The following is a 16,084-nucleotide window of genomic DNA, read 5'->3' as shown; positions in this document are numbered from 1 at the left end:
CTTTTTTTTTGGCTCCCTCATCAAAGATTAGTTGGCCATAGGTCTGTGGTTTAATATCTGAGTCCTCAGTTCTATTCCATTGGTCTTCAGGCCTATTCCTATGCCAGTACCAAGCTGTTTTGATAATTATGGCTCTGTAATAGAGTCTAAAGTTTGGAATTGAAATTCCTCCAGCGCTGTTCTTTCTGCTAAGAAGTTTTTTTGCTATACGGGGTCTTTTATTATTCCATATGAAATTTTGGATTGCCTCTACTATTTCTTTAAAGAATTTCATTGGGATGTGGATGGGTATTGCATTGAATGTATAGATAGCTCTTGGCAAGATTGTCATTTTCACAATGTTGATTCTTCCAATCCAGGAGCATGGGAGGTTTTTCCATTTCCTTAGTTCTGCTTTAATTTCCTTTTTTAGGGTTTTAAAGTTTTCGACAAAAAGGTCCTTTAGATTCTTAGTTAAGCTAATTCCTAGGTACTTTATTTTCTTTGAGGCTATTGTGAATGGAGTTTCTTTCCTGATTATTGCCTCGTTCCTCTCACTGTTGGCGTAAAGGAAGGCAGTTGATTTTTCAGGGTTGATTTTATAGCCTGCTACTCTTCCAAAGCTTTGAATCAGCTCAAGGAGCTTGGGAGTAGAGTCTATAGGATTCTTTAAATACAGAATCATGTCATCTGCAAAGAGGGATAGTTTTATTTCCTCTTTCCCTACTTGGATAACCTTTATGCTTGCTTCTTGCCTTATTGCACTGGCTAGGAATTCTAGTACTATGTTAAAGAGGAGTGGAGAGAGTGGGCATCCTTGTCTCGTTCCTGATTTTAGAGGGAATGGCTTTAGATTTTCACCATTAAGTGTAATACTAGCAGTAGGTTTCTCATACACAGCCTTTATTACATTGAGGAATGTTCCATGGAGTCCTAGTTTCTCCAGAGCTTTTAACATAAAGGGGTGTTGAATCTTGTCAAATGCCTTTTATGCGTCTATTGAGACAATCATGTGATTTTTGTCCTTGCTCCTGTTGATATGTTGAATTATATTAATCGATTTGCGAATGTTGAACCAGCTTTGCCTCCCTGTGATGAATCCAGTTTGATCATAGCGTATAATTTTTTTTGATGTGTTGTTGTAGATGGTTGGCCAGTATTTTGTTGAGAAGTTTTGCATCGATGTTCATCAAAGATATAGGTCTATAGTTCTCTTTCTTTGATGAATCTCTGTCTGGTTTGGGGATGAGGGTTATACTGGCTTCATAGAATGAGTTTGGTAAGGAACCTTCATTTTCAATTTTGTTGAAGAGCTTGAGGAGTATTGGTGTGAGCTCTGCTTTGAAGACCTTATAGAATTCAGCTGTGAATCCATCTGGCCCTGGGCTTTTCTTAGGTGGAAGTTCTCTAATTGCCATTTCTATTTCAGAGCTTGAAAGAGGCCTGTTGAGTTGGCTTAGTTCTTCTTGGTTCAGTGTGGGTATGTTAATATTGGCTAGGAATTCATCCATTTCATCTAGATTCTCAAATTTGTTGGCATAAAGGTTTGAGAAGTATTCCCTCATGATATTCTGGATCTTGGTAATTTCTGTCGTGGTATTACCATTTTCATCTGCGATTTTGTTTATTTCCATATGCTCTCTTCTTTTTTTGGTAAGATTTGCTAAGGGCTTCTCAATTTTGTTAATTCATTCAAAGAACTAACTCCTTGTTTTGTTGATTTTTTCTATAGTTTTTTTTGTATTCCAAATCATTTAATTCTGCTTTGACTTTAATAATTTGCTTTCTTCTACTGGGATTAGGGTTGGTTTGTTGCTCTTTTTCCAGGGTCTTAAGGTGAGATATTAACTTGTTGGTTTGCAATTTTTCCAACTTGTTGTTGTAGGCACTCAGCGCTATAAATTATCCTCTGAGTACTGCCTTTGCCGCATCACAAAGGAGTTGGTATTTTGTGTGTTCCTTACTGTTAAATTTCATTAACTGTTGGATTTCTGTTCTGATCTCTTCGATGACCCATTGATGATTCAACAATGTGTTGTTCAGTCTCCATGAGTTACAGGGTTTTCGTTGGTGGAGATGTGTGTTCAGTTCCAGTTTGATGCCTTTGTGGTCTGAGAGTGTGCATGGAATAATTTCAGTGTTTCTGAATCTGTCCAGGTTTGTTTTATGGCCTAAGATGTGATCTATTTTGGAAAATGTTCCATGTGCTGCTGAGAAAAACGTATATTGTGTTGTTGTTGGGTGGAATATTCTGCAGATGTCTGTTGGATCTGGTTGGTCTATATATTTGTTCAGTTCTGAGGTTTCTCTGTTGAGTTTTTGCCTTGTTGATCTGTCCATCTGTGAGAGTGGTGTCTTAAGTCACCGACAATCACTGTATTTCGATCTATGTATGGTTTCAGTGTAAGTAAAGTTTGCTTGATGAAGTTTGGAGCTCCGGGATTGGGTGTGTAAATATTTAGGATCGTTATGTCTTCCTGGAGGAAAGATCCCTTTAGTAGTATGTAGTAACCTTCTTTGTCTTTTTTTTTTTACTAATTTTAGTTTGAAGTCTATTTTATCTGATATGCGGATGGGAACTCCAGCCTGTTTATGGGGGCCGTTAGCTTCATAGAGTTTATTCCAACCTCTCACTTTCAAAAGATGATTGTTTTTCTGGGTAAGATGTGTCTCTTGAAGACAGCAGAATGATGGATCTTGCTTTTTCATCCAACTAGACAGCCTATGCCGTTTAATTGAAGAGTTAAATCCATTGATATTGAGAGTTGGGATTGAGAGATATTTATTAGTTCCTACCATTTTTAAATGCTTTTATTTGGGCCTGTGTCTTGACAGCTCTTGTGGTTTTAGATGGTATGCTGTTTAGGTGCCATTTCTTTCCCTATATTGCATTTATTTTGGTTTTCTATGTATAGAACATCTTTGAGAATTCTCTGTAGTGTTGGTTTTGTTGCGACATATTGTTGCAGCTTTTCCCTGGAATGGAATGTTTTGATTTTTCCCTCAGTTATGAATGAGAGCTTAGCAGGATTCTTGGTTGGTAGTTATTTGACTTAAGGGCATGACATATATGCTTCCAGTCGCTTCTTGCTTGCATGGTCTCTGCTGAGAAATCTGGAGTTTTTCTGATTGGTTTTCCTTTATAGGTTACTGAACCCTTTTCCCTGGCTGCCTTTAGGATCCTTTTTTTGGTTGCTATTGATGCAATTTGGATTACGATGTGGCGGTGGGATGTTCTTTTCTGGTCAGGTCTGTTTGGGGTTCTAAAAGCTTCTTGTATCTGGATGGGCCTGCCCTTCTGGATGTTTGGGAAATTCTCTGAGATGATTCCCTGAAGTATATTTCCAATACCATTGACCTCTTTCTCCCCGCCGTCCTCAATACCAATTAGCCTTAAATTAGGCTTCCTAATTGTATCTTGGACCTCCTGAAGCACTCTTTCGTTTTTCCTAGATTTGGATTGACTCATTTTCAGTTCTTTGTCTATAATAACTAAATTATCTTCAGCCCCGGAAAATCTCTCCTCTGCATTGTCTAACCTGCTGTAAAAGCTATCTAGTTTATTTTTCATCTCCCGTGCTTCTAATTGCTCATTTTTGATGCCTTGCATCTCTTCTTTTAGATCACATATGGATTTCTTTAGCTCCTTGATTTCCATTTGAGTGGTTAGCTCAGTAGCTTTATTTTCTTTGAACATTTGCTGGAGTTCAGTCACCTTTTTATTTGTGGATTCTATGAATTCATCCATCTTTCTTTGAACAGCCTTTATTATGGCCTCCTTTATGGCTTCTTCTTTTTCACTTATCACCTTGTTTATGGTTTCCTCTTGTTCAGCTATGGCCTCCTCCCTTATCTCTTTCTTTATATTTTCACATTTTTCATTAATGATGTTTATCAATTGCATTTGTACAGCACTTGGAAGACTCTCCTCTAGGTTTGCCAGTGACTGTTCCATTGGCTGTTTACATTGGGTGAGAGGGGTGGGGGATGTTGTTTCTTGATTTGGCATTTTTCTTGAGTTTCTTGTTCTGCCCATTTGAAAATGGGAGCAAGATTAATACTAAACACGATTATAGTTTTTCAGATATAACCAACCTAGACCTCTGTAGCTGGCAGACTCTAGATGTTCACAAGTTTTGATTGGTGTTATCACTCTTTCTTATTGTGCAGTTACCGACCAGTCTAATAATACACTGCTAAGTGATTTATATCCAAAACAATAAGCCTCTCAATCCAATCTCTATTGTCTTTAAGTCCCTCTGAGCCTAGAGAATAATTAAACACCTAGATATACAGTGTTGCTCAACAGCCATCAAGTGTAGATCCATGCTCTATAAGGATTGAAAGACGAGCAGAATTCCAGAGATAGAAAAATAGAATGAGAGAGGTGAGGGGGTAAGTAGATAGAGTATTTGAGTACAAAGTTTGGAAAGTATTAGAATAAAACTTATGTGTTGCTGCACGACTAGCTCTTAGCCCAACCAGTGGCCTCACAGTGGACCATGGGATGGCTCTGTGAGCTTCTGTCTGAGCGCCGTTGGCGGACGTTTTCCTGTGGTGCTTCCAGGGGGGGCCCCAAGCCAATGTTCTGGGGATTGAGAGTTTCAGGGGCTCTCAGCAGGACCAGCAGTAGGCCCCTCTGTTCCCAGGGGAGGGGCCCAGCTGGGGAGGTGGGCTCCAAGGGCGGAGCCCCGCCTTTTTGGTTCTCAAAAGGGGAGCTTGGCTGCTGGTCGGCCTTTCAGATCCCTGCTGTGTTTCCACTGCTTTGTCAGAGTCTGTGACTGTGGGGGGCCCCTCGGTGTTGTCTTGCTCAGGATTCCCAGCTGGAGGATGCTCTGCTCAGGAATTAAGGTGGGGCAGATGCTGACTCCTATTTTCCCGCCCCCACTACCCACTGTTGTAAGGCAGGGTCCCAACGCCCTCCACTCTCCAGATCCATTGGGCTGGGGGAGGAGCCTGGCGGGCGGGTGGGAGCTGGGACTACTCCGCCTCCCCTGGTGGGGTGCTGCGTCTTAGGGTCCGCCCGCTTCTCAGTCTCCAGTCAGAGGGCTGGTGGTTGAACCCGTTGGGCGGGTGGGAGTTGGGGCAGCCCCGCCTCCCTTGGTGGGGTGCTGGGTATTATGGGTAGCCCGCCTATCAATCTCCAGTCAATTGCCTGAGGGAGGGTGATGTTGAGGGAAGGGACAGGATTCTAAATTCCTTGCCCCCCTTCTCCGCCAGTCTTTCTCGGGCGGGGTGTTGGGATCTGAGTTAAGTTCTATTGCTTGGCACCCACTCTGCTTTCCCGATGTGTTTGGGGACTCGCTCTATTAGTCACGCCTCTGCGTCTGTCTGTGGGTGCTCCACTGTGGTGGGAAGTCTTTCACTCCCCTCCGGTCTCCGCCGCCACCTGTGTTCTGCTTCTGGGTTCCGCTGCTTGCTGTTCTGGTTCCGCATCTGGGTTCCGCTGCTTCCGCTGTTCGCTGGCCCGGTTCTGTGCTGGTTTCTGCAGCCGTTGGGCTCCCAGCCTGGCGCCCTCCACTGCCGCCGCTTTTCGAGGATTAGATCCGGCGCCCGCAGCCGCTTTCCCAGCGTGGAGCCGGCACCCGCTGAAGCTGCTTTTCATGGCTTGGTCCGGCGCCAGCTGCCGCTTTTCGTGGCTTTCGTGGCTTGGATCCAGTGGTGAGAGGTGGGGTAGGGGTCTTCGCGTTCCGAATTCTTTGAGAAAGTTGGATGTGAGCTTTATCTGGATTTCTTTTCCAGTTTGAGTCCTTCTCCACTGCTTTTTGAGTTTGTTGCTGTGGATTTCTTTAGGTAGTTGGCTCGTGGGACTCCCTGGTTCTCTCTTTTTGTCAGAGAGAGCTAGGCTGCGTTCCTATTGTCTCGGCGCCGTCTTCCTTCTGAGCCTGCTTTTACTTCTTTGAGGTCTTTGATTCAGTATAATGCAGACTGGATTTTTGCATTGAATTTTCTCCTGCATTTTTAATCTGCTGAGAATTGTTTTGTCTGAATGTGATCTTTTATTCTTCCCCATGCAACTTCTGTCTATCTGCTTTGACTTCTTCCTGGTCTTTCATCCAGTATAATAGAGACAGGATTTATGTCTTGAACTTCCTCCAGCATTGTTCTATCGGCTAAGAATTGTTATGTCTAAATGGGTTCTTTTATTCTTCCATGTGAAATTTCCATGAATCTGCATTTACTTCTTCGTGGTCTTTGATTCAGTATAATGGAGACTGGATACTTGTGTTGAAATGCCTCCTGCAATCTTCTATCTGCTAAGAATTGTTCTCTATAACGGGGTCTTTTATTCATCCACATGCGACTTCAGTGTATCTGCTATTACTTATTCAAGCTCATTGGTCCAATATAATAGAGATAGGATTTTTGCCTTGAACTTACTCATGCTTTTTTTTATCTGCTAAGAATAGTTCTGTCTAAAAGGGGTCTTTTATACTTCATATGCAACTTCTTTGTATAATCTTTTAATTCCTCGAGGTCTTTGATCCAGGATAATGGACACTGAATTTTTGTGCTAAACTTCCTTCTGCATAGTTCTATCTGCTAATAATAGTTCTGTCTAAACGGGTTTTTTTTCCTGCCATGTGCAGCTTAAGTGTATCTGCTTTTACTTCTTCAGTGTGTTTGATACAGTATAATAGAGACTGGATTTTTGCGTTGAACTCCTTCCTGCATTGTTCTATCTGCTAAGAATTGATCTGTCTAAACGGGGTCTTTTATTCTTCCATATGCAACTTCAGTACATCTGCTTTTAGTTCTTCCAAGTCTTTGATCCAGTGTAGTGGAGACATGATTTTTGCGTTGAACTTTCTGCAGCATTGTTCTATCTGGTAAGAATTGTTTTGTCTAAACGTTGTCTTTTATTCTTCCACATGCAAATTCAGTGTTTCTACTTTTCCTTCTTCGAGGTCTTTGATCCAGGAAAATGGAGACTGAATTTTTCATTGAACTTCCTCCCCCATTGTTCTGTCTGCTAATAATTGTTCTGTCTAAACAGGTTTTTTTTTCTTCCATGTGCAATTTCAGTGTATCTGCTTTTACTTCCTCCAGGTCTTTGATCCAGTATAATGGAGACTGGATTTTTGCATTGAACTTCCTCCTGCATTGTTCTATGTGCTAAGAATTTTTCTGTCTACACGAGGTCTATTATTCTTCCATATGCAACTTCAGGGTGTCTGCTTTTACTTCTTTGAAGTCTTGGATCCAGTATAATGGAGACTAGATTTTTGCGTTGAATTTCCTCCTGCTTTCTTCTATCTGCTAAAAATTGTTCTGTCTAAATGGGGTCTTTTATTCTTCCATATGCATCTTCAGTGTATCTGATTTTACTTCTTCCAAGTAATTGATCAAGTATAATGGAGACTGGATTTTTTTGATGAACTTCCTCTAGCATTGTTCTATCTGGTGAGAATTGATTTCTCTTTGAGTCTGGCTTACTCCACTTAATATGATCTTTTCTAAGTCTTTCCATTTCCTAACAAATGGGGCAATGTCATTCTTTCTGACAGCAGCATGGAATTCCATTGTTTACAAATACCACATCTTGTTGATCCACTCCTCAACTGAGGGACATCTAGGTTGGTTCCATATCTTTGCTATGGTAAATAGTGCTGCAATGAACATTGTTGTGCTGGTGGATTTAGTATGTCCTTGTTTCTGGATGATTGGGTTAACTTCCAATTGATAGGGAACGGTGGAAAACAAGATGAGGGGAGGGGATATAAGAGGAGGGAAATGGAGACCAAGACATGTGAAAAGGTATCAATGTATGGGACTTAATGCACCATCTATCTGGCAAATATAATGTAACCCTTCTATTAATTACAATAAAAATATATGAAAAAAAGGATTGATTTTTCTAAACGTGGTCATTCATTCTTCCACATGCAACTTCAGCGTATCTCCTTTTAATTCTTCAAGGAATTTGATCCAGTATAATGGAGACTGGATTTTTGCCTTGATCTTCCTCCAGCATTGTTTTATCTGCTAAGAATTGTTCTGTCTAAATGGGGTCTTTTTTACTTCCATATGCATCTTCAGTGTGTCTGCTTTTACTTCTTCGAGGTTTTTGATCCAGGATAATGAAAACTGAATTTTTGCGTTGAACTTCCTCCTGCAGTGTTCTATCTGTTAAGAATTGTTCTGACTAAATGGGGTCATATATTCTTCCATATGCAACTTCTTTGTATCTGCTTTTAGTTCCTCAATGTTATTGATCCAGTATATTGTAGACTAGATCTTTCAGTTGAACTTCCTCCTGCTTTTTTCCATCTGCTACGAATTGTTCAGTCTAATTGGGTTTTTTTATTCTTCCCTATGCAACTTCAGTGTATCTGCTTTTACTTCTTTGAGGTCTATGATCCAGGATAATGAAAACTGGATTTTTATGTTGAACTTCCTCCTGCATTGTTCTATCTGCTAAGAATTGTTCTGTCTAAATGGGGTATTATATTCTTCCATATACAACTTAATTGGATCTGCTTTGTTTGGGAAAACGAAGCTCAAAGATTCGCAGGGGGGTTTTGTTTACCAGGCTTGTGGCCTGGCGCAGGGGATGGACTCCTGCAGTGCTGGGGCAGGATTTCCAGGTAAGGGATCTCTAGGGAATCCTTTGTCCTATAGATTGATGGCGCTGTCAGCAACCACACTCAGGCTCCAATTGCTTTGGCTGGGTCTTTGCCAGCAGTAAAGATGGCGCTTCTCTCAGCTTGTGGGGGAGGGGCTCCCTCCCAATGCCATTCCACAAGTAGAAGTGGAAACTTCTCCTCAGAGGTACTCACAAATTGCTGGATTCTTCGGTTCCATGAAGCTGGCAGGTCCGTGCACGGCCGGGTGTCTGCTCTGAGCTCGTGCAGGCTCTGTGTGGCTCTGTCTGCAGCTGAGAGGTCTGCGGCACCGAGATGCACTCCTGCTAAGATTCAGAAGAGCAACTTTGTCTCCTCGGTCACTCTGAGCTGCTGGCACCGGTCCCCGCTGTCTTCTTTGTGTCCGATTCCTGCCTTTATCATCTGTGATGCAGATCTCTGGGTCGCTAATGCTTACATAGAAACGATTTGAGGTACGTACTGTCCCCTGAGCTGCCAAAAGTGGTATCTTGGTGAGAGCTTAAAAAGACTCAAACAGGACTGCCACCATCTTCCGCAGCTCTCCCCCCTGCATTGTTCTATCTGCTAAGAATTATTCTGCCTCTCATGGTCTTTTATTCTTCAATATGCAAATTCAGTTTATCTGCTTTTACTTCTTAGAGGTCTTTGATCCAAGATAATGGAGATTGAATTTTTTCGTTAAACTTAATCTTAAATTGTTCTATCTGCTAAGAATTGCTTTGTCTAAACGTCGGACTTTCTCAGGCCATTGGTCTTCGGGCTGAGTCTCGTGCCAATAACACTGGTTTAACTCATGGCAATGGAAATTGAATGGTTTCATTCATAACTGATGGAACAATAAAAACATTCCATTCCAGGGAAAAGCTGCAACATTATACAGCAACAAAACCAACATTACAAAAAATTCTCATAGAGTTTCTACACATAGAAAACCAACACAAATCTAATACAGAGAAAGAAATGGCACCTCAAACTCATAACATCTAAGTACCACAACTATCAAGACACAGGCCCTAATGAAAGCTTGTAAAAATGGCAGGAACTAATATATATTTCTCAATCCTGCCTCTCAATATCAATGGACTTAACTCTCCAATTTAATGACAAAGACTATCTCGTTGGATCCAAAAGCAAGATCCATCGTTCTGCTGTCTTCAAGAGACACATCTTACCCAAAAAAACAAACATTTTTTGGAAGTGAGAGGTTGGAATAAACTCTATCATGCTAACAGAACCCATAAACAGGTTGGAGTTGCCATCCTCATATCAGATAAAATAGACTTCAAACTCAAATAAGTGAGAAAAGACAAAGAAGGTTACTACATACTACTAAAGGGATCTTTCCTCAAGGAGGACATAACCATCCTAAATATCTACACACCTAATCCCATACCTCTGAGCTTAATCAAGGAAACTTTACTTTCACTGAAACCATACATAGATCGAAACACAGTGATTGTTGGTGACTTCAACACACCACTCTCACCTATGGACAGATAAACAAGACAAAAAATCAACAGAAACCTTAGAATTGAACAACTATATAGACCAACTAGATCTAACAGACATCTGCAGATTATTCCATCCAGCAACAACACAATATACGTTTTTTTTCAGCAGCACATGGAACATTTTCCAAAATAGATCACATAAAACATACCTGGAGAGATTCAGAAACAGTGAAATTATTCCTAGCATTCTCTCAGACCAGAAGGGCATCAAATTGGAAGTGAACACCCATCTCCACCACTGAATAATGCAGACTGAATTTTTGTGTTGACCTTCATCCTGTATTCTTCTACATTCTAAGTCTTGTTCTGTCTAAACGGGATCTTTTATTCTTCCATATGCATCTTCACTGTATCTACTTTTATTTCCTTGAGGTCTTTGATCCATGTAATGGAGATTTGATTCTTGCATTGTACTTCCTCCTGCTTTGTAATATCTGCTAAGAATTGTTCTTTCATGCAGGATAATGGAGACTGAAATTCTGCGTTGAACTTGCTCCTGCATGTTCTATCTGATAAGAATTGTTTTTTCTAAACGGGGTCTTTTATATTTCAGATGCAACTTCAATGTATCTGCATATATATTTTTGAGGTCTTTGATCCAGGATAATGGAGAATAAATTTTTGCGTTGAACTTCCTGCTGTATTGCTCTATCTGCTAAGAATTGTTGTGTCTAAATGGAGTCTTTTCTTCTTCCATATGCAACTTCAATGTATCTGCTTTTAGTTCTTCGATGTCTTTGATCCAGTATAATGGAGTCCAGATTTTTGCGTTGAACTTCCTCCTGCATTTTTTCTTTCTGCTAAAAATTGATCTGCCTAAATTGGGTCTTTTATTCTTCCATATAAAACTTTACTGTATCAGCTATTACCTCTTCGAAGATTTTCATCCAGGATAACGGAGCCAGAATTTTTGCATTGAACTTCCTTCTGCATTGTTCTATAGGCTAAGTATTGTTCTGTCTAAACTTGGTCTTTCATTCTTCCATAAGCAACTTTAGTGTATCTGCTTTTACTTTCTCGAGGAGTTTGATCCAGGATAATGGAGACTGAATTTTTGCCTTGTACTTACTGAAGCATTGTTCTATCTGCTAAGAATTGTTCTGTCTGAACTAGGTCTTTTATTCTTCCATATACAACTTCAGTGTATCTGCTTTTACTTCTTTGAGGTCTGTGATCCAGGATAACGGAGACTGTATTTCTGCATTGAACTTCCTCCTGCATTGTTTGTTCTATCTGCTAGGAATTGTTATGTCTACACGGGGTATTTATTCTTCCATGTGCAACTTCAGTGTATCTGCTTTTACTTCTTCAACATCTTTGACCCAGGATAATGGAGACTGAATTTTTTGCGTTGAACTCCCTCCTGCATTGTTCTATCTAGTAAAAAAAAAGGCTCTTTCTAAACGGGGTCTTTTATTCTTCCATATGAAACTTTAGTTTGTCTGCTTTTCCTTATTCGAGGTCTTTGATCTAAGATAATGTAGACTGACTTTTTGCATTGAACTTCCTCCTGCTTTTTCTATCTGCTAAGAATTGTTCTGGCTAAATAGGGCCTTTTATTCTTCCATTGTAACTTCAGTCTCTCCGTATACTTCTTTGAGTTCCTTGATCAAGGATAATGGAGACTGAATTTTTGAGTTGAACTTCCTCCTTCATTGTTCTATCTGATAAGAATTGCTCTGTCTAAAGGCTGTCTTTTATACTTCCATATGCAACTTCACTATATTTTCTTTTAGTTCTTCGATGTCTTTGATCCAGTATAAAGGAGACTAGATTTTTTCCTCAAACTTCCTCCTGCATTTTTATATCTGCTAGGAATTGTACTCTCTAAATGTGCTCTTTTATTCTTCAATATGCAAGTTCAGTGTATCTGCTTTTACTTCTTCGAGGTCTGTGATACAGTTTAATGGAGACTGAATTTTTTTCATTGAATTTCCTCCTGCATTGTTCTATCTGCTAAGAATTGTTCTGTCTGAACGGGGTCTTTCATTCTTCCAATGCAAGTTCATTTTATCTGGGTATACTTCTTCGAGTTCTTTGATCCAGTATAATGAGACTAGACTTTTCGTTGAACTTCCTCGTGCATTGTTCTATCTGCTAAGGATTGTTCTGTCTGAACGGGGTCTTTTATTCTTCCATATGCTACTTCAGTTTATCTGCTTTTTCTTATCGGAGGTCTTTGACCCAGGATAATGGAGACTTAATTTTTGCTTTGAAACTCCTCCTGCATTGTTCTATTTGCTAAGAATTGTTCTGGCTAAACTGTGTCTTTTATTCTTCTAATTCAACTTCAGTGTATTTGCATAGACTTCTTCGAGGTCATTGATCCAGGAAAATGGAGATGGAATTTTTATGTTGACCTTCCCCCTGCATTGGTCTATCTGCTAAGAACGTGGTCTTTTATTCTTCCATAAGCAACTTCAGTGTATCTGCTTTTACTTCTTCAGGGAGTTTAATCCAGAATAATGGAGACTGAATTTTTACCTTGAACTTAAGTCAGCATTGTTCTATCTCCTACGAATTGTTCTTTTATTCTTCCACATGCAAATTCACTGTATCTGCTTTTACTTCTTCGAGGTCTTTCATCCAGTTTAATGGAGACAGAATTTTTGCATTGACCGTCCTCTTGTATTGTTCTATCAGCTAAGAATTGTTCTGTCTAAATGAGGTCTATTATTCTTCCATATGCAACTTCAGTGTATCTGGTTTTACTACTTTGGGATCTGTTAGCCAGGATAATGGAGACTGAATTTTTTCGTTGAACTTCCTCCTGCATTGTTCTAAATGTTAAAAAATTGTTATGTCTAAACGACGTTTTTGTTCTTCCATATGCTACTTCAGTTTATCTATTTTTCCTTTGATCCATGATAATGGAGACTAAATTTTTGCGTTGAAATTCCTCCTGCCTTTTTTCTATCTGCTAAGAATTGTTCTGTCTGAACGAGGACTTTTATTCTTCCAATGCAACTTCACTGTATCTGTGTATACCTCTGTTGTCTTTGATCTAGAAAATGGGAGACTGAATTTTGGCTTTGAAATTCCTCCTCCATTGTTCTATCTGCTAGGAATTGTTCTGTCTAAACAGGGTCTTTTATTCTTCCATATGCAACTTAAGTGTATCTGCTTTTAGGTCTTCTATGTCTTTTATCCTGTATAATGTACACTAGATTTTTGCTTTGAACTTGTTCTGCCAAAGGAGATCTTTTATTCTTCCATATACAATTTCAGTGTATCTACTTTTAGTTCTTTGAGGTCTTTGATCCAGTATAATGGAGAATAGATTTTTTGTTGAACTTACTCCTGCATTGTTCTATCTGCTAAGTATTTTTCTGTCTGTTACGGTGTCTTTTATTCTTCCATATGGGACTTCATTGTATCTACTTTTACTTTTTCAAAGAGTTTGATCCAGGATAATGGAGACTGACTTTTTGTGTTGAAATTTCTCCTGCATGTTCTATCTTCTATGAATTGTTCTGTCCAAATGGGGTCTTTTATTCTTCCATGAGCAACTTCATTGTATCTGCTTTTACTTCTTCGAAGAGTTTGATCCAGGATAATGGAGACTGAATTTTTGCCTTGTACTTATTGAAGCACTGTTTAATATGCTAAGAATTGTTCTGTCAGAATTGGGTCTTTTATTCTTCCATATGCAACTTCTGTGTATCTGCTTTTACTTCTTGTAAGAGTTTGATCCAGGATAATGGAGACTGAATTTTTCCCTTGTACTTCTCGGGGTTTTTAGCACTCTTTGCCTCCTGACTAGCAGGAAGGGCAAAGAGAACACAAGAAAGGATAGGGCCAGCTGACCGCCTTCACCCAGCCCTTCCTCTCCAGAAGGAAGTCACAGATGCACCAGGGAGAATGTCAAGGAAGACTCATTTAATGGGAAAAAAACAGGGGCTAAAGTAAGATGCAGGAATCTATTAGCATAGAAGTAGGCAGGACAGTGGGAGGTAGGTGCGGTCAGATAGGTGGGTGGGGCCAATCCATGGGATCAAGGTAGCCTTATTTTACATCACAAACCACAGCCAAACCTCCCAACCACAAGACAGGCAGGTTGGATTTCCAAAACCGGGAAGCGAGCACTGGGCCATGAGGTAGGCCTTTTACCCTTGATGTGACATGCCCCATATCTCCTCCCTTTTGTTTTATTAGCAGGTATTTGCCTTACTCGAGAAGTCGGCCTGTCTTAGGTTGTCCCCCCTGTGGAGATCTTACCCGTCATTGACTACCACTCTAGCTCTTCAGGCAATTTACCTGTAGGGTGAGCAGACCCAAATGGAGGTTTGAAATAAGGAGGATGGCCAACGTCAGCAAAGGAAACCCTTCTGTACACCTGCACATCCTGGTAAGGGCTGGGGTCAAACTCACAGAGTTCCCAGTCTGCCATCTCATAGCACAGCATATTGTTGCCAGATCACCATTAGCTAAACAACTTTCTCTGAAGGAGCTTATTGATTACACAAGATCTAAGTGTGAATACAAACCCCACTGTAACCAAGGGGCCTCCCCACAAAGGGGAGAAGGCAAGGGAGCCAACCATTTAGTCCAGTCCATAGATAGTTTGTATCGAGTTAATTTTGGAGGCATTTGGGATCCTCCTGTAGCCTTTTAAAGCAGATGAAGTCCTCGACTATTTGGAAGACTCCTGCAGTCAGGAAATCAAGTTGAGATTGTAGGTAGCGTCTTTGTGGGCAGTGTGGATAATGATGCTCAGGATGAGGAGAAGGAAGATGACTGAGGATTCCAGCCACAGCTTAGCAGGGTGTCCAGTATGGTCTCCTTATTCCTGTGAATGAGAGGAAGAAAGCATACCTCCAGAGGGGGTGATCTTGGGTAATTATTTTTTGTTTGCTGACAATATTTTAAATCTCTAGCTGGTACCCATATTGGGTATGGTTCTCCAATGAGGAAGACACATCCAAATCCTCTCCCCACATTAATAAGGGGATCAGGGCCTCTCCAGTAAGAGGAACTCTTCAACAGACTTCAACCTTTAAATAAGGCATTTGGTTAGACCAATGTCTCTGAAAGGCAGTCAGAGGCTGATCCTTGGAAAAATTTCAAATAATATAAGCATAGCTGTCCTCAATTGGTCATCGGAGTTTCCTCCCCATTTTGTTTTATTAAAACAAGGCCCATTATCCATTTTAACTTGTAGTGGTAAACTCAAGATAACAAAACATTGTAAAGAATGGCTTTCAGCATGTCAGGCTCTTTCACCCGAATGCGCAGTAGCCCAAGAAGCTTGTGAATGAGTATCTGTAGACATATTTTCCCAACGGGCGCTTAGTGGGTTACATCAGTCTGGCAGATAACATTATGTTTAAGGCCCCAGGGATTGACTCCAGGGGATTGTAGAGGTGGGACTTGTAAAAATGGCATGCACAATTTACATGTCCTCACGATCTTTTTAAAATCTTTTATACGGACTAGGGGGAAACTTTGATGCATCCATCTCTGATTTAAGTGAGTCAGTTCACGTGGCAGGGATCATTAGAGGACAAGTTTAATAAATACTAATCATATCACCCACTTTACCAGATTTTCTTTTTAAGTGCAGATTTTAGAATCTTTAGAAAACTCGTCTTGACCAGTTTCTTATGTTTTAATTATGAATTTATCCATTGTTTTGGATGCTAACAATTTTACCTTGAACATGTTTACTCAAACCCATTCACACACATTCATAAAGATCTTAAAGTGCATAAAATTAATATCACCCATACATTTTAATAGGATTTGCGTACACACTCACACAAACCACAAGGATCCATATTTAGGATGGTTATGAATTTTGCCATAATACTTCTTGCAGATGAAAGTTGGGTGGGAGTTTTAAACCTAGGAGAACTGAGACTGAAGTCTGCATCCTGCCACCCACTGTCTCTAGACTGTCACTACTAAACCTGCAGCTGCTTTGTCTGGCCTAGGCTCACCTCCACTAAAGCAGAGTGGGAGGGGCCATACCAGGCCCTAGACCTTCAC

The 16,084-nt window shown here is 40.3% G+C and overlaps 1 pseudogene; it reads right to left on the bottom strand.

Moving 5' to 3' along the window:
* The window catches only part of LOC150042557 (vomeronasal type-2 receptor 116-like), a 43,633-nt pseudogene extending 29,147 nt beyond the window's left edge, over positions 1-14,486 (bottom strand).
* Positions 14,487-16,084: the final 1,598 nt, after the last annotated feature.

The sequence above is a fragment of the Megascapheus bottae genome, chromosome 35 (genome assembly GCF_031878675.1).
Source record: "Megascapheus bottae isolate mThoBot1 chromosome 35, mThoBot2.hap1, whole genome shotgun sequence".
Lineage (NCBI taxonomy): Eukaryota > Metazoa > Chordata > Mammalia > Rodentia > Geomyidae > Megascapheus > Megascapheus bottae.
This window is presented reverse-complemented; position numbering and strand designations above follow the sequence as displayed.